The sequence below is a fragment of the Scophthalmus maximus genome, chromosome 9 (genome assembly GCF_022379125.1).
Source record: "Scophthalmus maximus strain ysfricsl-2021 chromosome 9, ASM2237912v1, whole genome shotgun sequence".
Lineage (NCBI taxonomy): Eukaryota > Metazoa > Chordata > Actinopteri > Pleuronectiformes > Scophthalmidae > Scophthalmus > Scophthalmus maximus.
Window position 1 is genome coordinate 23,917,501 of NC_061523.1, and position 12,510 is coordinate 23,930,010.

At 47.9% G+C, this 12,510-nt stretch overlaps 1 protein-coding gene across 4 annotated transcripts in view; it reads right to left on the bottom strand.

Moving 5' to 3' along the window:
• Nucleotides 1–4,255, bottom strand: part of LOC118319124 (protocadherin-1-like) — a 157,634-nt gene extending 153,379 nt beyond the window's left edge. For 2 of the 4 annotated variants that reach the window (XM_035649247.2, XM_047334364.1), the window contains exons 1-2: nucleotides 4,099–4,217; nucleotides 1,696–1,805 (exon numbers count right to left, since the gene is read on the bottom strand). The gene's annotated coding sequence lies outside the window, so the exon portion shown is untranslated. Of the gene's footprint in view, nucleotides 1–1,695; nucleotides 1,806–4,098 lie in introns of all 4 variants that reach the window. The other 2 variants (XM_047334363.1, XM_035649248.2) reach the window with 1 other exon arrangement.
• Between the last annotated feature and the right edge of the window lie 8,255 nt (nucleotides 4,256–12,510).

The window sequence follows — 12,510 nt, forward strand, 5'->3', positions numbered from 1 at the left end:
GGCAGAAAGCAGAGCAGGGCGGGAGGGGGAAGGGGGGGGGGTCCTCCAGTTTGACCTGAAACCACAAAATGAACCTCGGAGGCTTTTTTTTAGTTGTGTGTGTTTCTGACAATAACGTGAAGCAAAGAGCTCATGACCCCACGAGAGACGAGGAAAACGTTTCCCCAGCAGGTGGATTCGTCGCCTGCAGCGGCTCCAGGGGGGGGGGGGGGGGGGGGGGGGGGGGGGGGGTCCGGGAGTTTCTCGAGGTCAGCCCGTTTCTCGAGGAATGAGAATGAGGAGCGCGGGGGAACGGGTCAAAGGTCAAGTGTGGGAACAGACACCCCTCTTACTTCCCTTCCGCCAGCGAGCGAGCGGCTCTTCTCTGCTGCGAACGTACACGACCGCAGCGGCGCCGGCGGCAGCGTTTTCACTCGCTGTCGGGGAGAGGCGGATGCAGTTTGCATGTAAATACCCAACTCCCTCCCTCCCTCTCTCTATCATGTGGAGCAGGTCGGACGCCCACACTCGCTCTCTCTCCCTCCACCACAGCACCAGGAAGGAGGAGGAGCAGGAGAACCGGAGCGACAGGACCGGCTGGATTCCCCGCTGGTGACACACACCGCTCGCTGACTCGTGGTGGATGTTCGTCGCCACCACCTCCGCCTGCTCACCCCATCGTCCGGTCGACACCGAAACTCCACCCGCCGCCGTAACATGTTTGGCTTGACGCTCGTGTTTAACAGCACGTACAGTAAAAAAGAGCCATAAAGCTGCCACTGGACAGGAGGAGGGAGGGAGGGTGAAATATGAATCTACAGGTGCCCGTGCAGGAGGCCTCAGGGGGGCAGACGTACAGGCGTTATCTGCCCCTCGGCTCTGCTCCACCAGATGAACCCACGGACTCGCTGCGTCGTCGTCAGCTCTGGTATCACAAACACAAAACAAACAAAAAAAAAAGCAACAACCCTCTGATCATAATAATATTTTACGGCCATTTCATGTTCCTTCCCCGTGTCCCTGCGGAACTGTTCCAGCCTCAGACGGAGCCGTGATGCAGCCCCCCACCACAGTGATGAAGATGATGATGAGGAGGAGGATGATGAGGCTCCTACATCCTTACTGTACCCCCCCCCCCCCCTCTTCATCCTCTAACCCTCTCCCCGGGATTTGCTCTTGTGATTTTTAGTTTTTTCCTCCACTTCCAGGGGAGGGGGGGGACGGGACCCCCCCACCCACCGACTCACCCACCGACCCCCCCCCCACCCCGGACTGACCCGCAGGAAGCTGCATGGGGCTTTTTATTACCGACGAGACGCGGAGCAACGTTGAGGACGCAGGCGGGTCGATGCGGATCGATCGCGCCGTGGAGGTGGAACAGCCATCAGAGGAGATTATAGACGATGAATCATTCAATATCTCTGTTTGACCAACAAGTGTTGGTTTTTTGAAACAGCCTGTTTGATATTCACAGATTAGATCGTCCGTCAAGTGTGTGTTATTTTCTTTTTTTTCCAAATTAAGACACAAGTGCTCGTTGGAAATAAAAGTGAACGTCGCGTTTTGTGTTCTCGTGCGTAAAGAGCGCGCGCACCGGAGGATTTACATGAAACGTATCGGACGCGTTTTTGTTTTTACAGGAATCTTCTTAATTATTATTATTATTATTATTATTTTTCAATGTCTCGCATTGAGATTCTGAAGTTCCTTTCCTACCTGGACCGGGTGAGAGCCGCGCGGTTCCCCAGCTCTGAGAGCTCCAGCCCCGGCTTACAGGCTCCGCTCCTCCTCGGTCCCCGGACGGAGCTGCTCCAGACCTCCGGGGGCTGGTGGGGGGGGGGGGGGGGGGGGGGGGGGGGACACCCGGAATTAACAATCCACAAAAGAAATGAAAACAATCCAATGGGGGCAGACGCGGGGGGGTAATTATTCCTCTCACAATTTCTGTCCCACTTTCACAGTCGTGACCAGCGGCTGCGCGTCGACCCGCCGCTCCGCTCCTCTCTCCGGGGCTGGAGCCGTGGAGCCCAGCCGGGGGAAGACCCGTGCGCACAGCGGGGGGTGGGGGGTGGGGGGGGGCGAGGGAGGCAGGGAGGTGTCACCCACTCGCTGGTACTCCGTTACCACCGGGCAGCGGCGGCAGCATCCTCCGCTGACTGGCGCGCTCTGGGGAGGTGGGTGGCGGCGGCTGGATGTGATCGTGGTGTGTACGCGGACGCAGCACCCAGGGGGGGGGGGGGGGGGGGGGGGGGGCGGGGGAGTTAAAAAAAGAAGAAAAGAACAGATACGTTTAAAAAAGTCACCCGAGAAAAAGAGCCACTATGTCCGGTAAGATCCGGGAGTTTTTGGCGGTGGTGTAGTTTCCAGAACCCTCCCCGACGACGACGCGCGCTCTCCGCTCCGCTCCGCTGTGCCGCCGACACCAACTCTGTGCGCTCCGGCTCCGGCGCGGCTGCTGCACCGAGTGTGATGAGAGGAGTGGATCCGAACGACTGCGCTCGTTCTCCCCTCCCTCTCCCTCTCTCTCTCTCCCCCTCTCCCTCTCTCCCCCCCTCTCTCTCTCTCTCTCTCCCCCTCTCCCTCTCTCTCTCTCTCTCTCTCTCTCTCTCCCCTCTCTCTCTCTCCCTCCCTCTCCCTTCCTCTCTCTCTCTCCCCCTCTCTCTCTCTCTCTCTCTCTCTCCCTCCCCCCTCTCTCTCTCTCTCTCTCTCTCCCTCTCTCTCTCTCTCTCTCCCTCTCTCTCTCCCTCTCTCTCTCTCTCTCTCTCTCTCCCTCTCCCATCCCCTCACATCCCCTCACTCTCTTATACTACAAGAGGGGGGGGTGGAGCGAGCATCCACCCCGAACACTGACGAACTCTCCCCGGGTTCCCCAAAACATTTTCTGTCATTTATCCAGATCTGTGACTTCTTCCTGACTGACGCTCTTCAACACGCGCCGCTTTTTATTATCTATATATACAGGTATATGTGTATATACAGGTATATATGTATATGTATGTATATATGTATATACATGTACATGTGCGTCACAGTGCGCACGGAGCCACAGGTTCGAGTCTCCATCAGCCCCCCAAAAAACCCAAAGAGATAAAGAAGTGAAGTTTCTCTCTCTCTCTCTTCACCTCCATCCATATTTATAATAAATACATGTTTGGACCCCCCCCTTCTCATCCCATCCCCATGTGTCTCTCCCTCAGCTCCGTCCCGCCTCACTGCGGCTCGGAGCTGCTCTCTCTCGCGCTCCGAGCGCCACCTACAGGCGACCGTCGGCACAGCCCCCCCTCCTCCTCCTCCTCCTCCCCTTCATCCCCCTCTTCATCCTCCTCGGTCGGAGCACTCGGGCTTTTCCCGCCGCCACCGAGCAGAGGTATCAGGGGGGTTGGGGGGGTTGATGTTTTATTGCTGCTGTGATATGAAGACACGAGGCAGCGGGAGGTGGATGGAGGTTTGTTTATCCAAAGCTGCTTACTGCACTGTGATATTACACACAACACTTATGGATTATTGTTTTGGGTTATTTATTTATTTTTTGCACATGGCTGCCTCTGGTCTCTGGCATCTGCTCAGAGGGGCTGATCCCACCACGTCATTCAAACAACAACATTTAATTTCACCTTTTGCTTTTATTAGGATCTACATCAGGATTTACACTGCAAAAAATGTGTGCGTGTGTATCTTGCTTTTATGGAGTCCTCAAGTGGCTGACGTGGATATTAAATATTGAATATTTAAATGTTTAATTCAATAATTCCGTTCAATAATTAATATTCTTATCACCGTCACTCTGGACGACTCTCATTCATCCACTTTAACTCAAAGTCTGACTCGATGTTTTGCAGCAGCAAAGCTCTCTGGGACTCGTAGTCGACTTCTCTCGTGAAGTAACTCAGCGGAGCAACGTTCTGCATCTTTGTTCTATGATTACCGATGATTATCTGCGGACTGTGGGATCATGACGACTCTTGGTTTTTTTAATTTGTCTGTATTTCCTGCTGCTCGACTGTCGCTGGACACGTCGAGTGACGGCTAACACCAAGAGGAAAGACAAACGCTAACACAGTCTCCTTTAGTTTGATTCACTTCAAGTGACAAGTGCTGGTCGCTTTTGTTCACACTTACTGTTCACGTGCCGGTTTGCGAGCGCCAGTTCCACGCTGATCTTCCTCCGATTTGCTGCAACTCCAGGATCTGTCGGCGAGCAGAAAGTCGCGTGGTGTGAACTTGGCATGTATCTCTCCGTGACTGAGCGTACTAGATCGCCTCAAAGCAAATTAGCTAACATGCTTCAAAGGCATGGACGGGCTTCAAAGTCACGAACAAAAATCAAAGTCACGAACAAAAATCAAAGCCACTTCAAAGTCACGAACAAAAATCAAAGCCACTAAGACTTCAGAGCCATGCGGAGACTAGCTAGTTCTCTTAAAGCAACAGTGACATGTTTAAAAACAGGAACTTAAAGCTGCAGTGTGTAATAAAGAAGAAAAAAATATTCACAGAAATTTAATACATTGTACATAACTACATGTTCATGTACGTATTATCACCTGTTACCAAGGACCGATGTTCTTTTCGTCTACTCTGAATGAGTTAAATAGTTTCATGAGGTGGACCCGACCTCCGTGTGAGTCGCCATGTTTCTACGTCGCGTTGTCAGAATTTAAAAAAGAAAAAATTCTGCCAATAATTGCGTTAAAAATGCCAAAAAGTGGAGACAAAGAGAAATGCTAACAGTCCAGAATGCGTCGCATTAATCGTTGTTTAATTTCCAGCGCTGCCGGAGACCGGAAATTGAATCAATCAATAAAGTGTCCCCCGTCGGGTGCTCAGTTGGTTGCGATTTACAGTTTAACTTTACCACCAGAAAAGTACAAAAATTACACCTCTTCCCCCGACACATTAAGAGACGTGCTAGCGACAGACGCACCGACGCCGGGCTTCTCGTGGTTAACGCGCCCGTCTCCCGTACCCGAGGCTCGGGGGTCTTGGCGGCAGTGAGAATCATCAACAACAACAAAGGGAGGACGAGTTTCAAACTCTTTCTTTAACATTGTGAGATAGAATGTTCACTGATTTCACAGAGGATAATTCGGAGATCTGGATGAAAACAAATCAGACACATTTAGAGATTAAGAGTTGCGGAACCAAATAACAAATCCGGATCTGGTCGGTTTTGAACGTTATTTCATGAGGAGACTGTTTGAGTTCTTCTCAGTGTCATTCTAGTTTAGAGCAGCAGCTAACGATCAGTCTCATCATTGATTAATATGCTGATTTAATTGACTGGTCTGTCACATCAGAAAATATCATTCCTTGCATCCCTCTCCACTTCCGTTTACATTTCCACATTTGAAATGACGGAACCAGAAACTCTGACATTCTCACTAAAACTCCTTTTTGCTGATTCATTTTCTGTTCACCAATTAATTAATTCAGCTCCGGCATCATTTACACTGTAGCACTAAAACAATGAACCCACAAATAAACACATTCATTTCGTCGTTGCGAAGCTGCGTCAGCAGCATCAAACAACCATTTTTTCAAACTGTAAATAACTCGTCTATCTTCATAACTCTGGTTATGAGTGTGAGCAGCAGCCGAGCAGCAGAAGGACAGACTGAGAATATTGATTGGGATATTACATCTGATCAGTCAGGGTCCGAACAGGCTGGGGGCGTTAATCACGGAGTGCGATGCCGGGAAACGAAGTCGGCCCTCGGAGGTTCAGTGGCCGACTCCGGAGACGAGACCGGATGCGACGCGTCTTCGGGAGGACGACGGCGAAGGGAAAAACAAACAGGGAGGAAACAGACGGACACTAACTGTATCGACAACACTGTTGGTGGCTTTGTTTTAACTCACTGTCGGTGCCAGACGGGTGTGGTTCTATTGACGCGGACACCGCTGACGAGATATTTCTGGGTGATTTGCTTCAAATCGAATCAAATTTGCAGCTTTAAAGTCGCATTTTGACTCTCGTCTTCCTCGTCTTCCTCGTCAATGACCAACTGGTGGTGGCAGAGAAGCTTCTGTATGTTAATTCTGGCACCTGATTATTATTTGGTTTTACGCTTTCGATGATGAAAAAGTTAATTCGCGCAGTGAATTCTTTTAATGAATTCGGAGCTTTTTGAGGCTGTGGCCATCTTTCTCTACAGTTACCATGGTGACGTGTTGTTAATGGGAATGTAATGGAAAAGCCTCAGTAGGCATGTAAAACTACGGAACAGGATCAGGGCCGCATGGGAAAAATTTATTTGAGTTCTGACTTTGAACTTTGTCAGAATTCTGACATTATTTTTCAGAATTCTGACTATATATCCTTTCTATTGCACATTTAAAATTTCTGTAGTTTTTCTATACCGTGTGGTTTCCGCTTACTCTTACGTTTGCACTATTTATAATTAATTTATTGTATATACCGCCTGTTGAACCGTTGTGTTGCGTTTTCAAACCCGACGGTTTGAAATGGAACAAAACGCCGTGACACCGTCACTCTGATGGTGATATCTGTCAAAGACCGTCTGCAATACTTTATTTATTCTCCCTGGTGAACGTCAGTAACACAAAATTCCCATTCCGTGCTTTAGTATCTTTTAACTCGCCAACAGCTGCTCTCCACCTCACTGAGATGTCATCATTTACTCCTGCAGGATCCGATAACTTAATACGTCCTCACGTGTTTTATTCTCAGAATCTGACTTTAAACTCAGAATTCTGACTTTAAACTCAGACTTTATTCGTAGAACTCCAGGTACCTGTAAGTACTGTTCTCAGAATTCTGAGGTCAAAGTCATAATTCTGTAGAATAAAGTCATAATTAAAGTCAGAACTCAGATAAATGTCCATGTGTGGAACTAATCCCCTTCTGTATAAAACAACAGACCATCTCTCCTCAGTAAAAAAAACTAAAACAAAAAAACACTTCAATGTCCAATCTGATCTCGCCACCTCTCACTTTAGCATTAGCATTAGCATTAGCGTGAGCACAGGTATCCCCCTGACCTGGTGTCTAGCTGCAGGTCAAAGGTCAACCAATCAGGGAGGCAGATGGTTCATCCGGGGCGCCGCCTTCTTCCTTCGGCAGGTGGCTGCTTTACATTCAGCGCGCTCGCCATTCGTGCCGCTTTGATTAATAGACTATAATCTGTAATCTCCGCACTGCCCGCTGCTAACGAGCCAAATTAATTAGGCAGTGACAGTAAACATCTATCGATAGGATCAGATGAAACTTTATTGATCCCTGTGGGAGGGTGGAAAAAAATCAGCACGTGGAAGCTACAAACGGTAACAGACGAGCCGAGCAGGAGAAGCGCCACATACTGTAGCTATGTGGGGGAAATATGTGAAACATGAATCAGACTCATGGTGAACAATTAAATGTAAAAAAAACAAACAGATGAGACAATCAATGAAATATTTGCATTATGAAAGAGATGCAAATTGATTGCACAAACACAGACACACAGTTTACAAATTAGATTAACTTCCAGAACCTTAACCTTTGCTGTGTGTGTGTGTGTGTGTGTGTGTGTGTGTAAAACGTAGATAATACTGTGTAATAATGTTTGAACGGTTCTGCTTTTAACCGAGCTGACAGATGGTTGACGCCATGTCGCTTCTGTTGACACCGAAGAATGTATTGGATGTATTATTATTATTATTACAACTATTGAATGTATTTCCATGAAATTGGATACATACATTCACGTTCATCCCAGAATCAACTGTGATAACTTTGACATTTAGCGCAAAGGATTTGAGCCTACTATAGCTGTTAGCATGGGAAGCTAATAACAGTATTTCAATCAGCTGCACCTCAGCTGCTTATTGCTTAAGTGTTAGCATGCTAACACACGAAATTAACATGTGTACCTGCTTAACAGCAGCGGGCTAGCATTGGCATCTTGAGCATGCTGTTACTTGTTGGCGAGTCAAAAGGATGCCAGACACATAACGACCTCAAAGCCTCGTTGCTATTGTGACGACAAGCAGACAGGAAGAATCAAAATGTAACCTTGTCACTGTCGTCTCTGTCTCACAGACATTTATATTTTGTTCCGGACGCCAGAACTAATCTACCTCGGCCGTGACAGTGATAATATGTTCGTCTGTGTCTGAGTTTATCCCATTAAACGCCTATTAGATCAGCTGAAGGCGGCACGGTGGCGTAGTGGTCAGCACTTTCACCTCACAGCAAGAAGTTCGAGTCCCGGTTCGAACCAACCAGGGCCTTTCTGTGTGGAGTTTGCATGTTCTCCCCGTGTATGCGTGGGTTCTCTCCGGGTTCTCCGGCTTCCTCCCACAGTCCAGAGACATGAGAATGGGGTCAGGTTCATCAGAGACTCTAAATTGACCGTAGGTGTGAATGTGAGAGTGAAGTTGCAAAATTAAAAAACTAGTCACAAAGGAGTGACTACATATGTAACACTATCAACTAACGTCACGTCTCATTGCTATAAGACCACTGTGATTCACCTGTTACCATGGTAACTGCAACAGCGTCTTTACAATTCCAGGCATGTTGAATCACGTGGTGCCGTATCGAGTTCGAAGGGCTGTCCCATTTCGTAGGGGGAGATTTTCAACCCCTTCCCCTTGTAGCTCCTTTTCAAGAGGAAGGGGTAAAAATGAGACATGGGATTGGGCCTCAGTCAATCGACATGGGTCCTCGACTTCTGAGGTTGCCGCTTCCTTTTCCATCATCGTCATTCCCTCGCATATGCACCGCTCCGAGCGCACTACAGAGCAACTCTTACACTTCTGCGTGGAATATAGAAAACAAAACGTCTCCGGACTCGTTCGAAGTTGTATTTCGTCACGTTAGATGGAGTCGGAGCTTCTCGGTCCTCCGGTCGTCCATTTTTGCAGAAGAAGCATTGAACTGTGTAAACGGTGCGTGAGCAGACACGGAGGAAGACTCCCCTCCATTACAGATGAAGATGTCCCCGCTGCCAGTCGGTATTAGTCAGATTTGATTTGCTTTTTTACCTCGATTAGCACCGGGAGGCCGAGCTCACAGCTCCGAAGGCGTGTGTGCGTTCAGCTCCGTTAGCTGTCGGTCGGTGTGTAGGCGGGACCTGTGTGGGCTGCCGGGCAGCGGCGTCTCATTGGCTGCCGGCAGGTGTGTTTCCTGAGTGGCGGCTCCGTAATGGGCGCCCGTGGGAATCGCAACCAACAAACCTGTGCACTGACACGGCCGCCTCCCACCCCCCCCACTCGCACCTCGTCCTGCTGCAGCTCGCGCTGCATTCGAGGACCACTGGGAGCGGTGGTAAAAGCCGCTTTCCTCTGGTGTGAGATACCTCTCAGCTCATGGTTTAGGCTGGAAATATTTACAGTGAGTCTGTTGGACTCTGGATAATAAATACAAAGGAAAAGTACAGTTTAGAGGTTAGTGCTTCATTAAAACCCTAAAAATTTATTATTATTTTTTTTTTTAAGAAATGACAAGGGAAACTCATGAAAGTCTTAAAACACAGAGTTGTAGTTCTCATTTTTCTGGTTCATGTGATCATACTGTAGTTTTGTTTTTCTTCCAGCAAAGCTTCTCTTTTCCCTACAACACACACACACACACACACACACACACACACACACACACACACACACTCTGTCAGTTTGTCTCCGAGTGTCACCTGATGCCTCCATCCGCCACATAGAGAGCTGTCAGTCATCCTGACCGCCATATTGTTAGCGATGGACCAGAAACAAAAAGGCCTTCGAGAAGAGCGTGTGCGCGTGTGCGTGTGTTTTCTGTTCAGTTTTTTTACTGCAGCATCAATCTGTGATCTAAATGTGTAAATCATGATATATTGGCTTCGCCCCACAACTAAACTGATTGACGGGTCATTCAGGAGATAATGTGCTGCGTGGCGTTGGCGTTGGTTGTGGCGTCGTGAGGTTTCCCAGATGTGGCGACAGTCGTCGTCCGTTTTGTATTCCGTGACATGAATTGCTTGATCTTCTGCCCCTTGTCCAATGTGGAGCGCTTCTGAATTCGCCCGACGTTCTACAACGCGCCACATTCCCAAAGTGTGCAGCTCCAACAGCAAAGACGTTTTCACGCTCCGGAGGAGGAACAACGTGGCCTCGGCAACGGATGGAGGAGGAGGAACAACCCCGACGGTGGCCAGTGTTTTCTAACACGGTGCTCATTGATCTGCAGCGAACACACTTGGCTCCTAGACGACGGGAAGACGAAAGGGATGAAATCATTCGTTAAAGCAGACGATGAGCTTTCTTCTTCTGAACGTTCGGTTCATTAGAATCCAAGAGATCCACGCGTCCGAGGTTTAATCCGCGAGTGCGTCGCGCTGCGGAGGATACAGACGCTCTGTCGGACCGAGAGGCCGAAAGTCCCCCATCGGTGACGGAACCATTCTGATTCCACTTCGTCCCCGAGCAGATAGATTCCAGCTACTGTTGCCGTCGGGGAAATTAAACAGAAATTGATTTGCAGATAAACAGGGTCTTGTGACCCTCCGTATGAATTTATATGAGGTGGATTAGTGCGCGTTACTGCGTCGACGTCCGACACGTTGGGTTCGGACTGAAGTGTCGCCGCAGATGGTTGATTCGTTCCTGATCCCTGGATTTAAGTGACGGTGTCGATCCTCCGGGGGACAAACGGTGGAAAAGTTTGTCTTGCTTGTTTTCCCGGAGGAATAAATTCATATTATGAAGAACAAAGAGCCTTAGTTCTTTGTTCTTCTTTTTGTTGCATTACTTAACGTCCTCTTCATAACAGCAACAGTTCAGGATATGAACATGTGGACGAGACGCCATTGGTGAATATAAAATACAACGTGTCTTTCTGTAACCCACTGTCCCAGCCACTATACTACTGTTTCATCTACTATTTCTTCTACTACTTCTACTTTTACTCCAACTTCTGCTTCTTCTACTACTTTTTGTCTTTTATTTCTTCTAATACTAGAACTTCTTCATCTTCTACCACTACCATCAGTACTTCTTTGTCTACTTCTACTACTGCAAATACTACTTTTAGTCCTATTTCTACCAATTTTGCTTCTACTCCCACTACTTATGCTTTTTCCTCTCCTAATGCTGCTACTAATTTTTACTACTTTTAATAATTCTTCTACATCTTATTCTACTTGTACTTCTTCTTCTACTATTTCTCCTACTCCTACTTTTGCTCCAACTTGTACTACTTGTGCTTCTTCTTCTAATACTTTTTTGTCTTCTACTTCATCTAATACTGGTACTTCTTCCTTCTACCTCTGTCACCAGTGCTCCTTTGTCTACTTCTACTATTTCTGTTTCGTCTACTATATCTACATCTACATATTCTTCTTCTTTGACTTGGTGATAAATTATCTGTCTCCATTTTTAACGTCATTTTTCATGGTTTTACAGTTTGATTTTCATTTCACTGAGCATTAAAAACCTCACACTGCCTCGGGGGAGGGAGGGATGGAACCATGTATAATTCTGAATCATAATGAATGATAATCAGCCGTGTGTTGGTGGTTGACCTCGTCACAACAAAAACACAATGGCAGAAGAGGCTCAGTGTGTTTCATTTCACTTCTCTGTCGCTGGCAGCACATGACAATGTGTTTGTGTTGCATTAATGAGAAAGAATGAACACACACAATAAATGACTCACTAAATGCTCAAGGGTGTGTGTTTGCTCTATTCATGTTGTGGGGCGGAGCTGCCAGATTGATTGGCAATATTTTCCAATGGGTGCCATGGTAACAGACATTGAGGAGAGATGGACGTGTCCCTCAAACATGTCGACGAAGCCGTTCTGAATTCGAGAGCGTGGAGCGTCACGTGGAGTCTGACACTGGGGGAGGTTAGCCTTGTCCAGACGATGGAGAGTATCTGCCCCTACGGTGCCCCCTACTGTTCACGTCTGTGCTGCATCTTGCAGACGTGTAGCGTTCATTTCCGAGGGACTTGCACGACCAACGCCCGACACGTGAAGCCGCCATGACGTGAAACCGTATGTAGTCTAAAGGAAATATGTGTCAGGCCTTAAGCAACAAAAGTGACGAGCGCTAACGGAGCCTTGGTGAGGACGCGCCAGACTCAGTTTGCAGAGGCCGGAGCTGGAGACTAGGTTGTTGCCACGGTTGTTTTAATTTTCTATGTTCAGGGCAGGCCCCTGCAGTGTGGAGGAGGCAGACCCTCATCACGTGGTGTAGTTTTGGGAGGATGGAGACACGTAGCATTTAAAATGAACTTATGCAAATAAAGCATGAATAGATATATATGAAAATAAAAAGTGTTAGGCAGAGGCCTTCAAAAGCGATGTCATGAAAAGTTTTCATTTATCAGCCAACTGCTGCAGGACTCCTTGTTCTAATTGTCTCTGAAGAAGCGTCTTGGTGACTCTGGCTGCAGAAGGAGTCTGGGACCGATCACACGACTCCCGACGGAGCCGGTGACGGATAAGAAATGGAAAAAACATCTGACGAGCCCGAAGCTTTTTGTACAGTATTTTAGAAGTCAACGGTTTTGGGATTGTTTAGGTTTCTCATGAAAAAAAAAGGTGTTTAT